We start from the raw sequence: 25,285 nt of genomic DNA, 5'->3' as shown, positions 1-25,285 counted from the left end.
TTAACAAAATCGGGTCGGCATTATTGAAAAATCTCTCCAGACTTTATGAGATCTTGAGCATTTTGTGCTTGTAGGTCTTTCCCCAACACCTCCCAAGCATGTGTTTGGGTGGCAATGCCTTTCAGGGTGTCCTGAGAGAGGAGGTGCCCAGTGGACCCCAAGGACCTTCCTGGCTAGGAGAGTCCAAGAAGAGCTGGCGTCAAAGCCTGGGAACCCAACACCTAGCTGCCACCAGTGCTGGGATGCTGGTGACCCTCTCACTCGAAGGTAGTCTCTAGGATGGAGCCTCTCCTGGCAGGACATTTTACTTAGAAAAGTCTATTCAACCATTATTCTGTTAGGGGCCGAGGAGGAGGTTCAGTCAGGAAACCACTTGCTGTGCAAACTTGAGGGCCTGCGTTCAGATCCCCAGCTCCCATGTGAAAGCCAGGCCTGGCAGTGTGTGTGTGCGACCCCAGTGCTGGACACGGGGCATGGAGAAGGGAGACAGCCATCCTAGTCAAATGGTAAAATCCAGGTTCAGTGAGAGACCCTATCTCAAAACATAAGGTGTAGACTGACTGAGGAAGACACTCCACATTGACCTCTGGCCTTCACACACACACACACACACACACACATACACACGCACACAAAGACACATACACAGACACACACACGCATACACACAGACACACACACAGACACAGACACACACACTCACGCACACACGAACATGTACATGCACCACCTCCACACACAAACATACCTTTGTGGACAGACAAGCAGTTGCTGTTTAATAGTAACAAACCATAGCATTGTTGCTCCGACTTAATGAATCTGCTCTCTGGTGAGCATGGCGGGATGCGGTGTTCTGCTGACCAGAGGGGCTGGAAACGAAGATGATGTAGAGACACACGCTCCAGGAACTGCTCTCTGTCGTTACTCACATCCACCAACGCAGACGGGCTTGCCGGCACAGTATGTCCTGGTGGGAAGTGGCATTCTCTTTCATCTTTGCTCTGTGTCTGTCTAACCCCAGCTGAGCATCTGTCCAAAGCAGTGTGGGTATCATGAGACTCAGAGACACTGCACCCCACCTTGCCCATTCACTGATATAAAGTGGGGTGCCAGGAGGACCGTGGGGTCCATTTTTATCTCCTTTGGTATCAGTGCAGGCAGGACCCTTGGTTTCCTAGTCTCTCTTTTTAATGCCCTACACAGGTTGCCAATGACCTTTCTTGGTGCAGATGAGGTGCCTTTGCAGCTTTGCTGGCAGCAGTTACTCTGGTGTGAGTGGTGGCTTTGGTCACCCATCGCGGTCACTGATCCCTAGTGAACTGTGAGGGCCTCTTCAAGTCACGCAGCTTTTCAGTAGGTAAGTAGAAGAAGAAGATTTGCTCGATTTCAAACACAGGCTCTCCATCTGTGTGGTGGGCAAGCCCCGAGGGGGAGGGTCCCCACTTCTGCTCTGACCATCTGTCTGTGTCTGGTGCAAGGACAGACAGGAACAATCCTAGGAACTGCTTCCTCCCCAGCGAGACCCCAAGGCAGGGTCCAAGGAGCCCACTTCCCTTTGTCCCTCTGCGCTTGGTACATTGGACTTTCTCTGGCATGGGCTCCTTCCACCCAGAAGCCCGGGCCTCCAGTGGGCAGAGATGGAAGAAGGTGCATGCATATATAACATCAGAGAGGAGATGAGTGGCCAGAAGACATCTTGGACAGGAGAAAGCCTGCCTGGCATGCTGTAGACCAGTCTTTGGAAAGCCCAGTAACTCTACAGGCAATTTCAGGGCCCTGTAGGGCTGAGAGCAGGGTCTCCAGAGAAGGGGACCACGGCACAGAGCATGAGTCAGAGCAGCCGGAGGCCAGCTGGGAGGGTGCTGAGGAGTTTTCCACGTACTTTATTGTCCCTTCATACCCTGACATCATGGCTGGGCTGGAAGCCAGCAGAAACTGCCAGTTTTTGTCTCTCTCTTCTTTTGGAATCCTGGGGAATTCACAGAAGCTCTCATTCACAGGAGCTCTTATCTGTGAAATGAGGACGCCATGTCCACTAGCTTCACAGGTAAATGTGAAGACAGAGGGCCCTGGAGGGATCACTAGGGGCTGCATCCCTGCATGATGACTGTATCCTGAGGAGAGCTGGATAGCTCCAGATACCTAACCGGTTCTGTGTAGCTCAGGCCTCAGATACCCTTGGATCTCCCACAGCTTTGCAGTGTTGGGCTCTACCAAGGTCTGAGGCCCAGGCACACAGCCTTGGTGTCCTCTCAGCTTTCATTCATGTGGATTGGAGCTGCAGCTGTGATCCACAGAGGAGGTCGGGAGCCCGAAGCCTCCACACTCTGCAGGCTCGCTGGGGAGCAGCTTTGAAAGCACTGTAATTTAACTCAGATCGCAAGGGGCATTGCAAGTTCAGGGCACCATCCCGGGCACCGAAAGGCCTGTTTTTGTTGTGGCTAATGGGTATGGTTGTGAGCAGGGACTTAAATAGCCCTTTCCCTCCAGGATAATAGCCAGACACAGTCAGGAAGTTGCACAATGTCAAATCCGAGTCCAGGACTCAGTAGAGTTCAAAAAGATAGAGTAGGTTGAATGCCAGTCTGGGGATGAATTTAGGCTTTTGTTTACAATGAACTGTTTGGCCAGAAAACCCACACTTGTGCAAATACGGAGAGAGGCCGGAGTCCACTGCAAGATGGAGGGCTGGCAACCTTAGGAGGGTTCCTGGTTCCAGTCCTAGCCACGTTCTTCGAAACACGCTCTGCTTCAGAGGAAAAGGATCAAACAGCGGGGCTGGATATGGGTCAAAGGTTTAAGGAAGGCCTGTGTCCACACAGGACTTCCTTCCTCGCTCAGGGGGTGCAACTGCAACGCCCGCCCTGGACAGTGTCCTCTCAGCGCCCCAGGGGATAGTTTCCAAGCTGGAGCTCCCCCGCACAGGTGGACAAAGTGGGGGAAGCTGTTACCGTAACAAGGGTGAGAAAGGAATCCGAGGGAGGACCCTAATGGGTGGAGGGGATGACGGGCGAGTGCATGAGGAATCAATACAAGTTCATGAGTGTGTGTGTGTGTGTGTGTGTGTGTGTGTGTGTGTGTGTGTTGGAATGTAGCACTGACAAACTGCTTCTTTCAGACGCGCTGTGCCGCGGGAGAGCCGACAGGGAGAGCCGCGTCTCTCCGCCCGCCTCTCTTCCCCTTTGGGTTTGTCCCCTGGTTCTCTGTGGCAGGAAGTCAATAGTCTTAGACACAGCCTCAGGGACGCTAGCTCCCGGCTAGGAGCTGTCTCCACAGTGGTCTTCCTGGGTGTTGCCTGTAAGATCTACAGTAGGGAAGGGGAACCACAGGCCCGGCGCGGGACCGCTCAGCACAGACAGAGGGCTTCTCCACGTGGAGGGAGGGTGGATACATACACTCAGACACAGGATCGAATGCTCTGCAGTTTCCCAGTCCGTAAAATACACAAGTGCTTAATATTTAGTTGAACATTGTTTAGCTGTCACTAGATATGTTTTTTTAATTACGCTTACTCATTTTGTGGGGGAGGGGGTGGGTGGGTGCCATGCCACACGTGTGGAGGGCAGAGGACACCCTGAGGGAGCCTGTGCTCTCTCCCTCCACCATGGAGGTTCCAGGGATAGAACTCAGCCTGTCAGGCCTGCCAGCAAATGCCTGTCACCATCGAGCCAGCCAGCCAGCTGCGCTCTCACTTTTAAAATGACTTTATGCTTTTAGAGCAGTTTTAGTCTCACAGAAAAAACTGGGAGGAAGATGCAGAGATTTCCAATGGGCCCTCCGCAGGGCCTTCCTCCCCTCTCCCCAATGTCCCAGTGGTCCGTTTGCCGCACTGAGGAGCCTCCAGCTACCCATCACCACCCACAGTCCACAATTGGTTAGGTGTCCCTCAAGAGTACAGAGATTTATGCATATGTGAATTTTTACCACCCTAAAAGCCCCCAGCTTCTGCCTTGTTTATCCCTCCTGGGTTAGCTTTCTATCAGTGTAACAAAATAACAGGAATTCTCAACTTAGGAAGGAAAAAAGGTTCACTTGGGCGCACAGGTCCTCAGCAGATGGATCTGTGGCTCTCAGGCCTGTCCTGGGGCAGCATTGTGAACAGGAGCTCAAGAAAAGAAGCTATATCTGTAGAGACAGACTGATGGATTAAAACTTTGGTACTGTGGAGAAACTGGAAAGTCGCAGGTACAGAGGTCAATTACCTTATCGTGGGCAACTTCTAGCCCTCTGGAACAGCCACTCCTTGCCCACCTCTGATGTGGGATAATGCTCTTGTACACTGTAAAGATTTGTCACTCAAATTGGTTTAATAAAACACTGATTGGCCAGTAGCCAAGCAGTAAGTATAGGCAGGGCAGACAGACTAGGAGAATTCTGGGAAGAGGGCGGGTGGAGTCAAGAGACACCATCCAGCCGCCCAATGAGCAACATGCCAGCAGACTGGTAATGCCATGGCCACGTAGCAATGCATAGAGTAATAGAAATGGGTTAATTTTTGTTTGTTTGTTTTGTTTTTTGTTTTTCGAGACAGGGTTTCTCTGTGTAGTTTTGTGCCTTTCCTGGAACTCACTTGGTAGCCCAGGCTGGCCTCGAACTCACAGAGATCCACCTGGCTCTGCCTCCCGAGTACTGGGATTAAAGGTGTGCGCCGCCGCAGCCGCCGCCGCCGCCGCCACCACCACCACCCAGCTGAAATGGGTTAATTTAATATGAATGAGCTAGCTAGCAATAAGCCTGAGCCATAGACCAAACAGTTTGTAATTAATATAAGCCTCTGCATGTTTATTTGTGACCGAGCGGCTGCAGGACACAGGAAAACTTCTGTACACCCTGTGTGAGAACTAACATCCTGTGACTGATGGAGTGGAATCTATTAGCAGGCCTATGACTGTCATCAGACAGCTTTTTGGGCCAATAGAAACGCTCCTCCCATCTCACTGTACCCGCCTCTCCGATGTCCCTACCAATGTATTTTAAACTTGCCTTGATCTATGACTTTCTTTTTATGATTTTTGTAAAACTTCAAGAAACTGCTTCCATGTTGAAATTTGGAATTGGAGGTATACTAAAGCTGTGTTCCTGGACCATGGTCACTCAAAAAGGGCTCCAGAATCAACTATCTCTTATTCCCTGCAAGACGATAGCTGTGGTTTTCGCATTGACAGCACCGTGTGTTGGGGGGGACCACAGAGCAGAGGAGGCTTGTCTGCCTCGCATCCATCGGGAGCAAAGAGACAGGCAGGAAGAGCCCAGAGTTCCAGTATCATCCCCCTTTCATTCCACACTGACCGACCTCTGACTTCTTCCCACCAGGGCTCGCTTACCATAGTGCCAAGCTGAGGACCATGGCCTCAGCACATGGGCTTTTGCAGAATACCCGAGATCCAAACTGCAGCACCCCCTCCCCCCCAGCTCCAGACAGGCACTGGCCTAACTACCTCTATAGTCTCGACTTTCCCAGAATACTGTACAGCTGAAGTTAAGATGGACTTCTTTGGGCTGGAGAGATGGCTCAGAGGTTAAGAACACTGGCTGTTCTTCCGGAGGTCCTGAGTTCAATTCCCAGCACCCGTACGGTGGCTCACAACCATCTGTAATGAGATCTGGCTCCCTCTTCTGGCCTGCAGGGATACATACAAGCAGAACACTGCATACATAAAAAATAAATAAATCAAGAAGGACTTCTTTCACTTACCAGTATGCATGTAAAGTTTTTACTTCTTTTCATGGTTTGAGAGTTCTTTACTACTTAGTACTAAATATTCCATTGTTTGGCCGTACCACTGTTTTTACTTAATTGTCTGAAGGGCATCTGGGTTACTTTTGATTGTTAATAAAGCTGCAGCATATCAGCACCCACGTGAAGCTTGCTAAGTTCCAACTCCTTTGGTGGTGGAGTTAATGGTTTTCTCAGCATTAAGTCTTCTGACACCTTGGAGTTCCTGGAGGAACACTTTATTAAGCCAAGGAAATTCCCTTCCATGCCTGATTCTCTGGGGGAGCTGATGTTTTGATAGCTGAGCAAGAAGGGTTAAGTGAGTTCACGTTCAGAGCTCTGAACATTCCCAGCACTCTGAGCAGTACTTCAGGGGTCTGTGGGAAGGAGCTCATAAGGCTGTGGAGAGCTGGTCTAGGACTGGGCCCAGTACAAGACACCTTTATTTCCAAATTTCTTCAGGAGAAATTCCTCCAGCGGGGCTGGGAGGAAGGAGGGCAGATGTCAGAGGAGACCCCACAGCAGGGCAGTTGTGGGCTGTAGGACATGCACTGTGGTACTGAGGTCCCACCAGTGGCGTTAGGCCTGTGGACTGCCACCTACGTCTGAGCTCAGCTTATCTCTGGGGCCCACAGACCCTCAGGGAAAGCAGGTAACAACGTAATTAAGAGAAGTGCTTGTCTCTTTCTTTCTTTCTTTCTTTCTTTCTTTCTTTCTTTCTTTCTTTCTTTCTTTCTTTCTTTCTTTCTTTCTTTCAGGTTTACTTGTTTATTTCAAGTTTGTTTGTTTTGTTGTTATCGTTTTTTGGAGAAATGCTTTCCAACTGCTCTGCTTCTCCTCTTTGAGACAAGAGAGAGTAACAGACGGAAGAGTTCGCTTCTTGATCCCTCATCTCCTTCCTGTGTTCCTGCACCCTGTTGCTGTCCCCTGCTGGGTGATCGGGTGGACTGGTGTGGTCCCCTGTGACTGGCTGGTGCCGGAAGGGTGAGAACACAGGAATCTTGCTTCATGTGTGCCCCACTAGGTCCTAGCCTAGTGATGGCTGTGGATTCATTACTGTTTAAAAACCACACCAAGAAAGTTACATTGTACCCTGTCTGCCTCGGAAATCTTGGAGGAGGGTAGAGGGGGGTTCAGTCATGGCTCTCCTAGCAGACTCCTTAGCAAAGCTCTGTGTCCCTCTGAAGTTGGAACGCTGGGCGTTTGATGTCACTCTAAACTAGGTCAGGAAAACCCTGTCCTGTCCCAGGGGGCAGGAGCTGCCCTTTGTAAATTATGGCTCTTTATCCTGGATTTATTTTCCCCACAACTGGGTAAGTTCCTGCCAAGCTAACAGCTGGGAAGCCAGCAAGCGTCCTCTGCACTGTCTTATGGGATGGCACCGGCTTCCTGGCAGTGGCCCACAGCAGGTTCTTACTAATATATTTGCAAATGAGAAGAGAGTTGGAGAATGGGGATCCAATTTGCTCTGTCAATCACCCTGGATTTTCTCTGCGTGGGCGGATTGACTACAGTGGAGCAACTTTGCGCACTGGCTCAGGGACCTGCAGTGTCAGTGGGAGTGTGGATGGAAAGGGAGCAGAGCACAAGTCCCTGGAGCCTGTCTCCAGGAGTGGGTCCTCCTGTCATCTGGCAGTGTCAGCCAAGTCCCCGTGGGACTAACACAGACCGGTGCCAGGGGCCTGGAGTCGGAACTCCACACTCAGAGCAAAGAACAAGCGGGCAGAGCAGAGGTTTGCTGTGAGCACGTCCTTTACCCAGTCGGCTCATCCAGCTGTGGTGGAGGCTGGGAAAGCCCAAGAAGCTGTCACGATCTCTGAGCCGGCCCAGAGCCCCAGGCTATCATATTTCATAAATGCCATAATGTTTTGATTTTGCTTGTTTTCTGTATAACCCACGTTTTTTTAACATGCCCCAAATTTGTAATTGCTCATGTCTTTGTGTCTCTTTAATCAATAATTTTGTTTCACCCTTCTTTTTATTCCCCATATAACAAATAAATTTTGAAGAAGCCTGAAAAAAATCAACATTATTAAAAGTGTCCAAAATAGCCGGGCGTTGGTGGCGCACGCCTTTAATCCCAGCACTTGGGAGGCAGAGCCAGGCGGATCTCTGTGAGTTCGAGGCCAGCCTGGGCTACCAAGTGAGCTCCAGGAAGGGCGCAAAGCTATGCAGAGAAACCCTGTCTCGAAAAACCAAAAAAAAAAAAAAAAAAAAAAAAAAGTGTCCAAAATTAACATATGAAGTTATATTTTAATTTCCAGGATAAGAAATGATTTTTTTTAAGCCAGGTGGTGGTGGCACATACCTTTAATCCCAACACTCGGGAGGCAGAGGCAGGCAGATCTCTGTGAATTTCAGGCCAGCCTGGGCTACAGAGCGAGTTCCAGGAAAGGCGCAAAGCTATACAGAGAAATCCTGTCTCGAAAAACTAAAAAAAAAAAAAAAAATTATTCCATTATAATGTAGAGTATGTACACATGCACACATGCACACAAAAATCCAAATCAATGATCTGCTTTGACTGGCAGGTTGGCACCTAAATATTATCCTTTAACCTGCAGATAAGGCCAAGAGAAACCTGTGGCTCTTGTTTGGAATACTCCCTCAGAGAAGCAAGCTGTGGGAGACCCTGAGCCTTGGAGGATGAAGGCCCTGAGCTCCCAGCCTCAGGCAGGTATGCCGTCTTCCATTTTCCATCACACTGAGCCTCGGCCCTGAATCTGCAGCCCAAGAAAGTCAGAGAAAACAACCCAGGACCCGGATGTTCTGAAACACAGCCAGACACAACAGCAGTTCCTTCCCCAAGGCTGCAAGATTAGAACCATGTTCCTCCTGACCTAGCATAGCGATGGCAACTCCTTCACTTCTTTTCTTGGTTGGTGGAATGGACTCTCTCCAGAGGACTCCACTGAGAGCGCCTCCAGATGGGATACCAAGAACCCAGCTCATTCCTGGGAAGTTCAGGGTGGGGCTGGCTTAAGCATAGATGGACCCAGGATAAGCCAGGCATATTTCAAACAAAACAAAACAGGACGTTCATCTAAGTATGTCTCCTATTCATTCTTATCTGGAATTGGAAGTGATTTGACTACCCTGTGTTCCCTTGGAAGGCTCAGACAGCAGCTGCCCCATCGTGCTGGCTTCATCTGTGTTTGTTGATTGCATTCTCTAAACATCCTCCTAGGATTGTCCTGTTACTTCCCTCCCAGGTGAGGCCTCCTGACTTGGGGGAGAGCTACAGGGCAACCGTTAGCGGCCTGGTTGTGCCTCTCTGAGCTGAACCACCGGTGTGCTTGTGTGGTCGTCCCAAACACCCACCATCGCGAGGACGTGGACCTGTTCCACAGCCAGCAGGAAGAGCTTCTGCTCAGCTGGAGTTGGCTGCATGGAGCTGCAGGCTCTCCCAGGCACCCCACAGGATGCCTCGGTTGGTCCAGCAGCACGGAGATGCCCTGCTGCAGGGGTCAGTTCTGCGCCGTCCCTTTCCTTGGTTCAGAGGGAATTCGCAGCATCACTGATGACCTCCTCTGATTTGTCAGTCTGTTTTAGGCCTGGGGAGAGGAGAGCCTGAGGAGTGGGCTCAGGGATGGGAAGGTGACCAGCCAGTCACCAGGGAGATGGTGGAGAGAGCCATCGTTAAGTTTGGAACTCCGCAGAGGAGTCGCTCTGGGAATCGGCAGAACCCAGGTGCCCCTTAGGAGGTGGCCACATTACAGACAGGGGACAGAGGCTTCCTGAGCCATCACTAGGACACCTCATGGACCAGGTTCGGCCACACAAGGACAAAGGGGCCCGTCTTTAGGTGTGTTCAGCACAGAGAGCAAGCAGAGGTTAGAGCACAGCTCAGCTGAACCAGGAACCACAGGCTACAGGGACAGTGTTGGTCAGGGACAGGTCTTCTCAAGTGAGGAAGGGCGGGGCACCCGGGAGCTGTGGTCCCTTTTCTTCTCTTTGTCTGGACTGGGCTGGAGAGAGACTTCCTTCCCACTCATCCCACCGCCTTGTCCCTGCATGGGGAATGGTAGGACTGCAGTCAGATATTCAGAGGGACTGACCTCCTGCATCCGGTCTGAGGATGTGGGGCCCAATGTAGCTCCAACCCTCCCCCCAGAGATGAGACTTGAGGGCACAGGGAGGGTGAAGGGCTGAGTCAGCCTGTGGCCTGCTGATGCTCACTGATGCAGAGAAACACAGATCACCGACTCTGCTTCCTGGTCCCCCAGGAGGAAGCTGCTGCTGTCAGGTTATGCAATGCCAGGAGGGAGTTAATCAGGTTGTACTCACTTCCGATCGGTCAGAAAAGAACAAAGCAGACTTTTATTTTAACTTGTATGCCTTTTCAAAAAAAAAAAAAATCATACCCAGTACCATTCTTCTTCAGAGAAACTGAATGCCAAAGAGTTGTGGGTTCTGTGGCGTCCATGTGGATGCAACTACTGGACGTCACTCAGTGAGTTCCAACCTCATCCTGATGGTTTCCTGGGGGTGGGGCTTGGGCCTGTGACCTCTCTCATTCTACAGCAGATCTTGGGACTCAGTTTCCCTCTGAGCATGACGTCATGATCACGCACACAGAAAAGGAGAGGGAGGGTTGGCTGACCCAGGACTCACCCCCTCCTTTTGCATCCCGTCCAGGGTTCAATGATGAATTATGTTCTTTTCTGTGCCTGGGGTTAGGATCCTGTGGTAAAGGGGAGTAATCCATCATGCAGCTAGTCAGAAAACAGTAAATACTCATGGAGCTTGCAGCTAAATTATTTAGTACAATGCGTAAATTCTGGAAGGGCCTAGAAAAAGGGGCATGGCTGTCTTATTTGGAGCTCCAGCTATCCCTCAGGGTTTGCAGAGCTCATACATATACTAGACACCTCCCAGGTATGTCTCCTACATAAAGTAAAACTGCAAGTCGAGTAGCACATTGCTCTCTGCCTCAAGGACTTGGGTCCTTTCTATCTGTCAGCCCCACAGTCCCCAGCATATAGCTTCTTGTAGCTCGAGTTTTCCTGCCTTGCCCACAGTCAGGACAAATCTTTGTCACCCGCCAGTCCCACAGCCGCTCAGACCCAACCAAGTAAACACAGAGACTTATATTGCTTACAAACTGTATGACCATGGCAGGCTTCTTGCTAACTGCTCTTATAGCTTAAATTAACCCATTTCCATAAATCTATACCTTGCCACGTGGCTCGTGGCTTACCGGCATCTTCACATGCTGCTTGTCATGGTGGTGGCTGGCAGTATCTCTGACTCAGCCTTCCTGTTCTTTCTTTTCTCCTCTCTGTTAGTCCCACCTATACTTCCTGCCTAGCCACGGGCCAATCAGTGTTTTATTTATTGACCAATCAGAGCAACACATTTGCCATACAGAACATCCCACAGCAGCTTCTAGCGCCTACAACATCTCCTCATGGTTACAAAGTGGCTGCTGCTGCAACCATTACATCTACATCCCATCTTCCTCTTTTAAACATGCGTCTGGGAAGTCTCACCCAACTATGTCCTACAGCTCAGCTATCTCTAAAAGGACATGGGAAACCGAGTCACACCAGGGCATGCCACTGCTCTGGGACACGGGTGTTTTATGACTAGCCAGCAAGACAGGAATGACTGTTAGCTGCACAGACCCTGAGCATGTGACTGTGGGTGAGGCATACAGTGGCGTCTCATCTCTATGCCCCGCCCCCTTTCCCGTGTCAACTTGGGCCCCAGCCCATGTGTGACGTCTTTCCCGCGTGGAGCTTGGGCATCTGATTGGCTGGTTGGTGGCCTCGTTTGCTGTGATGTCCCCACTGCTAACTGTAGAAGCTGGACCTAGAGAGGATTCCACAGGTCGCAGGGCAGGAGGACATGAGGGTTAGCATAGTGTGTGTGTGTGTGTGTGTGGTATAACATGATGGGGAGATGCAGGATTAGTATAACATGAGGAAAAGGTGAGGGATTAGCATGCCATGTGTTTTCTTACCTGTGGAGGTATCTTCCCATCAAATTCCAGGAGCTATGAGGGCAGAACGGGAGAAGACAGCTGGGGTCGGGGCAGGGCTGGGAGCGGATCCAGGCTTCACTACCCGCTTCCTTTTGTTTTGTTCCACACCCTGCAATTTCGCCAGACGACCACTTTCCTGATGAAAGTCCACTGCTGTAATGACCACCTTCTTCTCAAGCCTGAGGATCTCTCTCTGTCTCCCTCCACCCCCCGTTTATTTTTGATATAGTCTCACTGTGTAGCCCTGGCTGGCCTGGGACTCACTCTGTAGCCCAGGCTGGCCTTGATCATGTGTCGATCCTCCTGCCTCTGCCACCTGAGTGTTGGGATCACAGGTGTGCACCATGCCCAACCCAAAGGACATTTTTGTTAGTTTGTTTGCTTTCCAAAGGACATTTTTTAAAAGAGAAATCTCTCCTCAGATTGCTTCAGTCACTGAGGTCCCCTATCAGCATGGAGAGGGAGGAGGGCATGTCTTCCCTCACGGAGGGAGAAGACCTGGTGAGCTGCTGTGGCCGGTGGGAACCTGTCCTCTCCATTAAGTCACGGATACTCTTAGGGGAGTAGGGGGAGGGGAAGAAAATAAAACACTGAGAAAGAGCAACAATGTGTCCCAGCCTGCCACCTATGGCCTCTAAAAGTCACTGATGTTCTTAGGAGAGTAAGGGGAAGGGATAGAAAATAAAACAGTGAGAAAGAGCAATAATGTGTCCCCAGTCTGTTCCCTATGGTCTCTAGTAGCTCAAGCTTGGGAACAGAGACTTCCCAGACTTCTAGAAAGGCAGACAAAAGTAATGTCACTCAACTGAGATGCATCCCTGATTAACCCATTTTCAGACTAACAAAAGAGTATGAATCCAGCCACAACCTAGGAACATAGAGCCCAGAACCAACCACAGGAGCATGGAGCAACCTGGACCCAAACCAAGGAGCATCAAAGAGCTTATATCCAAACCAAGGAGCATCAAAGAGCCTATATCCAAACCAAGGAGCATCAAAGAGCCTATATCCAAACCAAGGAGCATCAAAGAGTCTATATCCAAACTGAGGAGCACAGATTCCCAGATCTAAACCTGGGACCATGGAGAAGCCCAAATCCAAACTTCAGGGCATAGATCCCAAATCTAACCCTGGGACCATGGAAGATTCCAGATCCAAACTTTGGGGCTTGGAACCAAACAGGAGGCCCTGATGGAGCCCTGATCCCTGAATCGGGACAGACAGACAGAACCCTGACACAGGTTATGAGACCTCTGTTGACTCTTTCAAGCCACACCTCTTCGTCACACCTGTCCACTCCCCATCCCTGCAATTGTCAGGTAGTCACGTTTAGCTTCTTCTTTAGATCTTCGCTCCCTAGGAAGGTTCCCATGTCACGGAAGCTTACATTAAATAAACACGTGTGCCAGTCTCTTTCTAGCCTGTCCGTCATCAAGAGTCTGAGGCATGAACTGCTTGAATAGTTCTGCTGGACGTTTCAGGCAGTCCCTCACACAGTGAGGCCTGCTCAGGGAGGAGATGAGCATGCTTGGAGCCCAGGGAGGAGGGGGACATGCCTGAAGCCACTGCCTCTCCTTGAAGGACTCTCCCTGGGGTGGGTGCAGGCCTCAGAGACACAGGTCTGGTAAGCACCCTGGGCAGGTAACCATGTTTTTTTTTTTCTACATGCATTTCTTGACCCCTTTAGTCAAAGGACACACACTTTTTGAGAAGAAAGTTCTCTTTCTATAAACCGGTAGTTATTGACTAATTCCATGCCAGCCGACTTCATCCTTCTGCCCCAGGAAAATGCCTTTAATCGGAATCCAAGTCTAAAGAAATGGTGTGTAAGTCAACTTTCCATAAACAGCCCACGAGCAGAAGGGTTTGTCTCAGCCCACGGTTTCAGAAGATACGGCCAGTGGACGGCTGGATCCGGAGTCTCTGGAGCAGTGGGAAAAGGCAAAACATGATGGAGGAAGGCAAGGCAGAACAAGGTTGCTAACCTCATCGTGGTCCCAAGTGGGGGAGGGGCTGAGAATAAAGCTGTGTCTTTTCAGACCAAACCCCGGCACTCTCAAGGATGTACTCCCTCCAACTAGGGCTCCCCGCCCAAGAACCCCATCGTATTGTGAACCCGGCAAGGGATTGGTCTTTTAATTAGGACATAATCACTTCCTCGAAGCCCACCAACTGGTAACCGAACCCTTATGACATGAGCCTGAGGGGGACATGTCAATGGAAACTGTGACAAACGCCGCTGTGGTTTTGTTTCCGAGGCTGTGGTACCCGTGTTTGCATTCTGGCACTTTCCTCACCACTCCATACTTGACTCTACTTATCAAGTCCTTCTCTGGTGTCCATGACTGTGCCCACCGCTTGGAATTGGAGAAGGAACAAGGCCAGCTCAAGTCTCTTCCATCTGCCAAAGCTGTAAGCACAGTCCCGGCCCCTAATGAATCTCAGCCCTCAGCCTGGAATTTCCCTATTTAAAAATTATTTTTAAAATATTTTGAGTTAGGGCTAGAGAGATGGCTCAGAGGTTAAGAGCACCGACTGCTCTTCCAGAGGTCCTGAGTTCAATTCCCAGCACCTACATGGTGGCTCACAACCATCTGTAATGAGATCTGGCACCCTCTTCTGTATACATAATAAATAAATACATCTTTTAAAAGTATTTTTAGTTATATTTGTTTGGTAGGGCATTGAAGAGGACAATTTACAGGAGTTGGTAAATGACAGATTTATTCTTGTTGACACTCTCTTCCCCCAAGTTGTGGCATGAAGATTATGACTGACTGACATTTGGGAGATCCTGAATGCACAGGCAAGTGCCACAGCCTCTTACCGCCTGGGTCTCCCTGAACTCAAGCTGGGCTACAAGCGCCCTGCCTGTGGCAGGCATCCTGAAGGGAAGGCAGAAATCTCCACAGGACAGTAGAAGACATGAAGGCCACTCACACACCACCAGGCAGATGCCAGCTGCTCTCTGACTTAATCCATCCTTGGACCCTGGCCAAGGAAAAGTGCAGACATTGTTATCCCAGGCGGAAAGAAATATCAAGCCCATACAACACATACTACCTGAAGACTCTGGCTCCAGAAGGCCCTGCTGGGACCAGGTGCTGGGTTTTCGGGGGCTTATGCTTGCACACAGATGGCTTCAGAAGGGGGTCCACATCAGCTGTTTCCTGCAGGTCCAGAGGGAAGAAATGGGGGCAGCTGGTCCTCCGTTTCCCTTCATGGCTGTGGCAGCACCGGGGCCATGAGCTCCTTCTGCCTGCCTCTTCTTTGTCATGCGGCGGCCATGCGGGAGCCTCATCCTCTGGAAGGATGACTTATGCAATCACACCCTGCACTTCACGCCTTACCCCTGTGCTATTCCTTCCCTGGAAGGAACGCAGCGGGTCTTGGATGGCCGTCGGCAGAACATGCTCACTGTGGTGTGAACCACTTGCCTTCGGCTTCACACGATTGATTGCAAAAGGGTGTTGCCCGGCAGTGCTCTGACTTCTCCACCTGCACCTCCATCTGGGGACGCAGGACCATGGGACCAAGGGAGGGCAGGGAGAGGATTGCAGGAGGGTAGCCTCTGCCTCAGTGACTCAGGGAGGAATAATGAGTTTCCAGGGTCACCCTCCTCCCTCTCTACACTTTGACATGGCTGCTCTCGTTGTCATGGAAACTGAGGCATGTGGTTCCAGCAGGTTGTCCTCCCACTCTCTTTGTAAGGCGACTGTAGCTTTGCATATCGTAGTGCATTTCCCCTACTTCTGGGGTCCCAATGTCTTGATTTGCTTGCAGTAGGGTGTGGGGTACCCTTTCCTGTTGAGGAGATCTTACACTCTTACACTTTCCCACACGATGAGTACAGCCATCGAACGTAGCCAATAGCGCATGCCCACAGAGCATTCCTACAGAGCACAGCAACGGAGGGTTTTGGTGAAGTGTGCCCATAGAGCGTGTCCATGGAGCATAGCTATGGAGCATGCCCACACAACATGTCCATGGAGCTTGTCCGTCCAACCTAGGCACTATGAAGCATAGCCATGGAACATGTCCACAGAGTACGTCCAGGTTACTCACATGAAACAACAGTAAGTCCTCAGTGGTATCACAGAACATGGGGCATCTGTTTTCCAGGTTGATGGAGCCCTGGGACGATGCCTACATCTACCCCAGCCAGCTACGGTCAAGTGACTCTTCTGAGCCTTGATGAGCCTTCTCAGGCCGGCGGCTTGTTCCAGATACAGAGCGGGCTCAGCAAGGCTCACCCACTGAGGTTCTGTGGCTGTTTCATGCAAGTAACACATCCCCCCACCACTGGGCACAGGGAAGTTTGACCTCATGTCTCTGAGCTTGAGTGATGGGAGTGGTCCCCAGCACTTACAGCAGGTGCTGCCCTCATCACTGAATAGCACTTAGGCACTGTAGGGGATGCTGCGATGGAGCCACCATCTGTCACAAGTGCCACTTCTTAGGTTCTGGTACAAGCTGGACAGATTCTGTCATGACAGACCTGGGAAAAGTAGCTGGTCCCTAAGAAGGCTATTCAAGGAGAGGTGTGCTTTTCCCCTGGACATTGTCCTCTTTGGATATGACAGTCTCACCATTGATAGGCCTGGGATCCTGAGGATACCTCAAAGCCTCTGAACCACCCTCTTTGGGGATTCACCTAGCCTGCTCCTGGTTATTTACTGGGTCATGGCTTCCTCCTATTTAAGTCAGTTTAGGGCAAGCATGCTGCTGATCCTTAGCCCGTGCCTGCTGGCTTTGAAGCCCTCCTTCTGAGAAAACTGAATCCAAAGCTCAGAGTGGAAGGTGTACTCTGCCTGAGAGTGAACAGGGCTCACAGTCCGCACGTCTGGAATGGAACACTGAGGAATAAGGAAGAGGAGCAAGCAGAAACCTGGTTTGGTCATTCCTGACCCACCTCTGCCTCAGGACTTGGAGGCCACTGTGATTATGAGGAGGGTTACTGGCACTGTTCTAGGCCTGTGTGGGTTGACAAGGGAGGAAGAGAATAACATCAAGAGGATGTTTTCACGTGTATAAAAAAGAGAATATACCACAGACCTGTGGTTTGGAAACTCTGTACCTAAAGGATACTCTCTCTCTCTCTCTCTCTCTCTCTCTCTCTCTCTCTCTCTCTCTCTCTCTCTCTCTCTCTCTCTCTCTCTGTGTGTGTGTGTGTGTGTGTGCGCGCGCGCTTGCGCGCTTTTGGTTTTCAGTTAAAACATGGGCCAACTTTAAGAAAAATATGAGGTAAGCAATCCAATATGTAGTAAGAAAATACAGAGAAAATTATGGTGATGGAAAAGAATTAACTCAAGTTTGGGAGCTATAAAGCATGAACAAAACAAGTCTCCCAACCTAGAACTTCTCCACACTCTTCTTTTCCCCATTGTTCTCCAGGGCACAACTTGGCACCATCTGATTCTATACCTGTGCATAGAGGAATCTTTGCTGTTGTGATCTCTGGCATTTGTCAAGATCCCACATTATACCCTTATACAGTGTGCTTAGGTCTTTCAAAAATAATTATTAATTCTTATTTTTGAAATATACAACATGAACATGTTTTGTTTATTTCGTGTGTATGTGTTTTGCCTACATGTATATCTATGTACCACATGTGTGCCTAGTACCCTTAGAGAGGTGTCAGAAGAGGCATCAAATCCCCTGGAACTAGAGTTAGAGATGGCTGTGAGCTGCCCTGTGGGTGCTGGGGATTGAACCCTGATCCTCTGCAGGAGCAGCCAGTGCTCTTACCAGCTGGGCCATCTCTCCATCCAGTTTGGATTGTTGGAAGGAAGGCTTTGGCTTCCCAGACAGTCACTGCTGCTGCTTCCTGCTGGCCCGTTATGGCTCCACCTTGGTTACTCGGTTATGTGATTCCTATTTGTGGGTACTTTGCTCACATTTTAATTTTGCTTCACTAGACCTTAGCATCATAATTAGACTTTGGACCCCTTCTTTCACGTATTTTAAGGGGTCCCAGTGGTCTTGGCCAGCATCTCTATCCTTGGACTTTCACACGCTACAGCAAACTTTTGCTTTTAACCTCAGTTTCAAGTAAATTTTCATAGGAAGTACATCCTTTCTAAATTTCTTCCATATTTAACCCAGTTGCTTTGACCTAAGGTTTCTTTGCTGACCAAAGGGTGAGAACATAGCTTTAAACGCTCAAGCCGGTCTTTACTCCCAAGATTTGGCGAATTTGAGATTCCAGGATTGTGCTTTCCTCCCCTTAAACCAGTGCTGTGCCCTCATGTCTGGCCAGCTGGAGGGGGCAGGGATCAGGGACCATCTTGCTTTCTGTTTCTTTTGTGTGGGTGCATGCGTGGGTGCGTGCATGGGTGCGTGTGTGTGTGTGTGTGTGTGTGTGTGTGTGTGTGTGTGTGTGTGCACGCACTTGTTTCTTCTGAATGTGAAGTTTTGACTTTACTATTCAGCCTATCTGGGTATTTGAAGAGCAGACAGGATGCATTTTGACGTGTCCTTATTTTCAATCTCCTAGTCTCTGGAGCCTAAGGAGGCGTCCAATCGCATTCTTAAAACGTAATAGGCCTGAAATACAGCATCTCTCTGTGCACCAGACTCCGCGTTATGGTTCCAGGTCCTGCTGAATGGGAGGAAATAGGTGGTGCTCCCAGAGAGAGAAACAGAAACTCTGACTCAAGCAGGCCTCAGCCTAAAAAGGAAACGATCACCTCACACTCCAGGAAAAAGGAAGTGCAGGGCAGGTGTGGCCTGCCTGAGGGGTGACTCAGACACTTAACAAAGGCCTGGGCTTTCTGTTCCTCCCCAGGCTGCCCCAGCAGGGGCTTTGGCCCAGTCTGCCTTCATTTCTGTCAGGCTCTGAGAGCAGAAACAGGGTGGGGTCCTTGGTTGCACCACCTGCTGGAAAGGACCCAACTCCCAGTCATGGGATATGACCCTCTGCAGCCAGAGGGATTAATTTAAACCTGTCCCTTCCCAGGGCAGTGGTCCGAAAGAGGGCAAACATGTTAGTAATGTAGACACCAGCACCTAGGCAGGCCCAACCCTGGGGTGGGCTGGCCTGATGTAATTAGCCAATCTGATGCTCATCAAAGCTTGTGGTTCACTCCACTGAGGCCAATCAGATCCACCCCTGCAACCTAGGAAGGAACTCCCAGGGGACAGGGAGGGAGGAGAGATAAAATTCTGAACAAAAGTTCTTCTGTCAGGGGCTCCAGGTGGTCCCTGGTTAGCACTGGGGCAGATTCTCACATCTTCTCCTGTCTTCTAAATGTCGAGAGGAGAAAAAAGAGCCATGGGAGACCAAATGGAGGCTGTGCCAACGGGCAAAGTCCTCTCCAGCCTCTGAGGTACAGAAAGGACCTGGGGGCTGGCTGGCTTTGGGAATGGAGGTGGCACATGAGTTCAGAGCCTCCATGGTCTCCCAGTGCCAGGACTCAGAGATGCCCGGGAAAGTGCTGATTCCACGCAGTGCCCAGTAGCTGTGTTGAAACACGACATATCTCCGAGGAGAGAGTACTGGCCAGGCTGTGATCCCAGGTAAGGTAGAGAGAGAGCGGGAGGGGGGCAGGCTGGAAGCTGGGGGAGAGGGTCTTAGACTCTGGTGGGAACCCTAGTAGCAGGGGCAGGGAGCAGAAGGGCTTCTGTTGAGGCAACACACCGGCTCCTGCATGCAGGGCGTCCAACCTCCTGAATGTGCCCGTGGACACCTTAGGCCGGGTTCCCAGCAGAGAGAAGCCTTCTCCTTCACCCTCACAGCAGCTGTGAGGTGGTTGCTGTGGGTGCCCAGTGAGGAGCCAGGATGGGAAGTGAGTGTCTCAGCCACACACGCACTGGGGCTTCCCACAAAGCGTGGCGAAGAACATCTTGCTGGTTCCTGTACCATCCTTTCTTCCGCAGACTTCTCCACTCAGTCCCACGTGCCCCCTCTCAGCGCCTCTCACTTCTGCTCTGCCAGGGCCTCCTCTCTCTCCCTTCAGTTCACAAGCCTCTTCCTCCCTCTCCCCTGTGGCTTTGCCTGGGGGCCTCCTTTCCTGGTCCTGCCTGGAGTCCTGGAGACATTCCTGGTGGCTCATCTGCCATGGCATGCCCAGAGTCCGAAGGTGTGTTTTCACCCTGTCCTCCCTCAAGGTTGATCGATCGGCCTGAGACCTGTTCTCTGGTGTGGCCCAGGGCCCACGGGACTGAACAGCTAGCAGTTCACCAGCGTGGACAGAGGGTGCTGATCTCAGCCAGCGCGCCTAGCCACGTGACCCGGGCAGCCTTGCCATCTACCCACATCTCAATTCTCTTGTGGTTTTGTGGTCAGCCTCAGATTAAATCACGACTGCCTGGCAGCTGAGACTTGTAAGAGAGTTGCATTCTCCCACGATCACCTGAGGCGGCACGGTCCCAGGCTGATGTAGACCAAGGAGCCTGAGAAGGCTCTGGACCCCGAGAGCATGTGGAGAGCAGGGGGCTTGACCCACTTGGTGGAGATAGGAGACGGGGGGGGGGGGGGGGGGGGGGGGCTGGGGGTGGAAGGGGCGGGGTGGGCGGGGGGGAGGGGACGACGATCCTGTGTTGCCGGCCTGTGCACTGTTTGTCCCCCTCCGTCACTCTCCACCTTACTTTTCAAGTCAGTACTTTCTCGGAGCCCAGAGTTCACTAATTAAGCTGCTGGCCTGCTGGGACAGCAAGCTCTGGGAATTCTCTGTCTCTACCTCCCCGGGACTGGGTTTACAGACGGCTCGGCAGCTTTTTATGTGAGTGCTGGGGATCCAAAGTCAGGCCTTCAGGCTCTTGAGACAAGTACTTTGCTGACTGAGCTTGGAGAGGTAACCCCAGTTCAGATCCCCCTCAAGTGGTTCTCCACTGCCTGTAACTCCAGCTCCAGGGAATCCAGCGCCCCCCTCTGGGCTCCAAGGGTGCCTGCACTCATGTGCTTATACATATACGTGTATATACATGAAATGAAAAGTAAATTGTTTTTTAAAAAGAAATTTCTGTCTTCACTGGATAGCTCATTTCTCAGGAAAGAAGAAAAGCAAAAAGGTGTGTTTTTTTTGTTTTTTGTTTTTTTCTGTTAGAAACAGAAAAGATGGTGCCACCCTCGGATGGGTGAGGTTTGGGGGCTGCTCCTCAGAGCAGATGCTCCTCTCCGAGCAGATGGATTTGTGGAGAGGGTAACCGAGCCAGCCATGTGGGGGCAGCTGCCAGCAGCACTGCCTACGGAGGCAAGGGCTGCCAGTGTTCCCAGACCCCCGTCTTAGCTGACCCAACCGACGAGCTCGCTCGTGCCCTTCGTTTAAGCTCATGTCTTGCAAGGCCACAGACTTTGTGTACAGGTCACAAAGGTCGAAGAGAACTTACTTAAGTGATTTCATTGGTTTATTCTACCATAGTTAAAAAAAATTCACAGAAAAGTGCTTCAGAGAGGGAAATCTATGTTGGATTTTTAGAATGCTACTGTGTGAATAGAAACATGATGGGTTATACTTCAAAAAGTTAACTCTCCATCAAAATAAAAGGAATCCTTTGCCAGTGTCGTCCATATTCTTTTTTTTTTTTTTTTTTTGGAGGGGGGAGAGGGCGAGGAGGAAAGGAGGGGAAAAGTGGGTTGTGTAACAACTCTGAAGATGGACTGAGAGGGTAAACAGCCCAGCATTTGAGAGGTATCTTATTATAAGGAACAATAGCAATTTTAAAAACTCATTTAAAGACAACTTTACATTAAAACTCTTGTTCTTGCTTTCTCCCATCTGTGAAGTAAATATAATCTCTTTATTAAAAAAAAAAAAAAGGCAAAACAAAACAAAACTCTAAACAGCAGAGAAGTGGCGGGGGGGATCAGAAAAACTAAAAGCTCCCATAATCCCCTGTGCTCAGTCCAGAGACACCATCTGGCTAGGGGTGCCATTTGTGTGTGGCCCGCTGTCTACACGGATCACAGCAGTGTGAGCTGAAACACACCCCACATGTGCCTCTGCTAATATTTTCTTAATGGTGGTCTTTAGGTGTCTCACCACTCAGGATCTGTGAGTCTGTTTGACACTTCTTCGTGTGTGTGTGTGTGTGTGTGTAGTGTGTGTGTGTGTGTGTGTATGTATGTGTGTGTGTGTAGTATGTGTGTATGTATGTGTGTGTATGTGTGTGTGTATGTGTGTGTAGTATGTGTGTATGTGTGTGTGTGTGTAGTATGTGTGTATGTGTGTATGTGTGTGTGTGTGTGTATGTGTGTGTGTGTGTAGTATATGTGTGTGTGTGTGTGTGTGTGTGTGTGTGTGTGTGTGTGTGCATACTAGAGGGCCAGAAGAGGACATCAGGTGTCCTGCTCTACCACTTTCTGTCTGATTCCCCTAAGGCAGGGTCTCTCACTGAACATGGAGGGAGGGGAGCACCCAGCAAGCCCCAGGGATTTTTCTGTCTCTGCCTCACAAGAGCTGGCGTTACAGGTGCTTGTGTGACCGACCGTGTCTGGCTTTGTACGTGAGTTCTGGGATCTGAACTCAGGTTCTCGGGGAGAATGTGAGCTTGTGTACAGAGAAAGGAGGGCTAAAGGTAGAGATGGCTTCATGGGCTCCCCTCCCTCCCACTGACTTTCGCCTGGTGGCCTTCGTCTTGGATTAAGGGAATGGTCCCAAGAGGCACATAATCTTGGTTTATCTTCTGTACTGCTATGGGTGTATACCAAAGGACCCAACACTATCGAGACTGAAAGAGCACCCACAACCCAAACATCGGCACCCCAATGATCAGTCCAGGTGAGACTTGGCCCCTGGGGACTTTCTGTTTCACAAACGTCACCGAGGTCTGTGCTCCAGTGACTGAGGAAGAACATGCTGGCTCCGCATGCTTCACCGGGGCGTGAGGACAGGCTGTACAGTGTCCCCACGTGTCACTGCGAGAATGTGGTTTGTGCTCACTCCTGGTAGCCGAGGTTTGGAGAAAGCAGCCTCTGCCCCTGCCCCCTCCCAGCTCTCCAATCCTGCAAAGGAATCTGGGGTTGACAGCAACTATGGAGCAGTGTTTCCACAATGGCATGCCTTTCAACTGCGGGTCTCCTGGGAAGGTCTGCTAAGCTGGGGATCTTCTCTGAAGCCCTACTTTCCCTGGCCCTGGCTTTCCCACCCATCCTGTCCCGAATGTCTCAAGAAAGAAAAAAGAAGAAAAGAGAATGGATATATTTATTTATTTAAAGACAGCTGTAGAAGGAAAAAAGGATTTTGTTTTTTAAAGCTGATGAATTTACTTACATATTTGAGTTTATTTGGGGGATTCGATTCTGTTTCATTGTTTGGTCTGTCTCTCTTTGCACCACTACCATTCTGTTTGTATTAGTGTGGTTTTGTAATGTATCTTCAAACCCAACAGTGCAATGCTTCCAATTTTATTCTTTTGGAGCAAGAGTGCTTTATCTATTGAGCTTTAAAAAAAAAAAACATATGAATTTTATGACTGTTATTTCTGTAGAATATAATATTTGAAATTCCATTAAAAAAAAGTTCCCTGACTAGGATGGTGTGGTGGTATTGCATTGGGTAGTGTGGCTATTCTAAAAAAAACGTTAACGTTATTTCTTCTAACCCATTACAACGAGATCATTCTCATTTTAAGAAAAAGCGAAAGAAGGAAAGAGGAAGGGGGAGCATGTCCCTTCCTCTCCTGTGAGTTCATCACTGGAGTTAAGGAGAGTTCTGAGGGAGGTTTCATGAGTGCTGAAACCCCCAATGTGTGTGTGATTGGCAGCCATTTCTTCTGCTCGGACATGTGAATGGCGTGAGACGAGGCAGGCAATTCCCGATCATTCCGTTCTTTGTTTCTTGTGCAGTGTCTCCTTGTCTTAAGTCGGTGGTGGCCACTGGGGTTAAATCCAAGGCTAGGTTGATTCCTGATATGCCTACACGTTTTCATCATCATCATCAAACACCCTTTATTCCCTTGACCTACCTGCCTGCCACATTTGCCTTGTGTTTGCAATAAATAAATCATTAAGGTTCACCTTCCGAATGAGCTGCATTTGTAGCTCATTAGAGAATCACAAATGAGCAGGAGACCCTGGGCCCCTGTCCTCCCGGGCTGGCAGCTGGTACCTGCTTCCCATGGCGTTCTCACTTCCTCCTACTTGAAAAGTTAGAGGGAGCCTGCTGCACACCTGAGCCCAGGGGTCAGAAAAGGAGGGTATCTCAGGTCTCTGAATACACAATAGACAAAGGTTCACATTCTGAACCTGGGAAATCACAGGAGCTAAGACCTCAGACCATGAAGGATCCGGGGGGCAGAGAGATGCAATTAGGAACACACACCAAAACCACTGTTGTGTGCTGGACTGTTGTGCCAGCCATTTTTGCCTTTTCTCTGTGCTGATGCTTCTCTTTGCAGGGTCGGAAAATCAAGCAGCTTGGCTGCCCCGAGTTGCCAGGACTCTTACTGTGAAGTGAGGATCTTTGTTTCTCATGGTACACACCCTCTTTGTTCCTCTTCCTCCCCAAACTGTAGCCTCCTCCATTTCTTCTCTCCTTCTGACTTCCCTCTCTTCCTCTTCCACTATTCCAACACGTTTCCCTCCCTCCTCGTCCAGCTCTCTCTTCCCTCTCAGTCCCCGCCCCCCAGCTTTCTCTTCTCTCTTTTTCATGTGGCATTAGGTATTGAACCTAGGGACTCACAGTTAGTTAAGCACGTTCCCACTGAACCACACCCAGGCTCTCCTTCCAATTAAGAACAGGTCATGTTTTTCTTGTTTCTTGCTGTGTTCTCACTCTGTTCTGCCCTTTCCCCGCCCCCCTCCCCAACCCTCCCGCCCCTTAAGAAGATTATTGCTGGCTTGAACATAGTGGCTTCTATTTTCCTGGATCACATTCAAATTATCACTATAAACCATGGTCTGAAAGCCTCAGTGAGTAACTTATAAGCTGTGTTTGGAGTCACTCTTGGGACAGGCTGCATCAGGCGGGGAACAGCAGCTATGGGGTTCTCTCCAGGGGGCCTTGGTGGCGACTCCAGGTCTCTCTCACCGGAGAGCAGCTCGTGCTCCTGGGTCTGAGGTCCCTCATCCTGGAGTCCAGGTCATCTGAGGCGCGACTCCAATTTCTTTGCTGAGTTATCATCACACTTTCTCTCTCTCTTCACACTTCTCTCTGCAAATAGACTCCAGAGTCATTCTTCCCACAACTTCTGAGATTCAGCGTACTCCGTATTTCAAAATGGCCTTATCTGGGTCTGGTGGAAAGGGTCTGTCATTCCAGCCACTTGGAAGCTGAGACAGGAGGATAGCCAAGTTCACAGCCAGCTTGGTTAACTTAGTGAGACTTTGCCTCAGAATAACAAATTCAAGGGGGGGCTGTGGATATAGTTCTGTATCGGAGCTTTTCCGTCCCGCCCCCTCCCACAGCCGTCTCCACACAATCACTCAGAGGCTTACAATAATCATAAATTCTTGGCTGATGGCTCAGGCTTATTACTAACTAGCTCTTATATTTAAATTAACCCATTTTTATTAATCTGTGCATCGCCACACGGCCTGTGGCTTACTTGGCATCTTGCTCCTTGGGCTGCTGCCTTGCATCTGCCCCGACTCCACCCTTCTTCATCTTAGTCCTCAGTTTGATTGTCCCACCTAAACT

At 50.1% G+C, this 25,285-nt stretch overlaps 1 long non-coding RNA gene across 1 annotated transcript; it reads left to right on the top strand.

Annotated features, from left to right (window-relative positions):
- The first annotated feature begins 18,636 nt into the window (after nt 1-18,636).
- Nucleotides 18,637-20,177, top strand: LOC114691344. The gene is made up of 3 exons (XR_003734196.2): nt 18,637-19,033; nt 19,112-19,223; nt 19,361-20,177. It is a non-coding gene; the product is annotated as an uncharacterized LOC114691344 (long non-coding RNA).
- Nucleotides 20,178-25,285: the final 5,108 nt, after the last annotated feature.

The sequence above is a fragment of the Peromyscus leucopus genome, chromosome 8a, assembly GCF_004664715.2.
Source record: "Peromyscus leucopus breed LL Stock chromosome 8a, UCI_PerLeu_2.1, whole genome shotgun sequence".
NCBI lineage: Eukaryota > Metazoa > Chordata > Mammalia > Rodentia > Cricetidae > Peromyscus > Peromyscus leucopus.
Note: the sequence above shows the minus strand (reverse complement) of the source record. Positions and strands in the feature narration are given on the sequence as shown.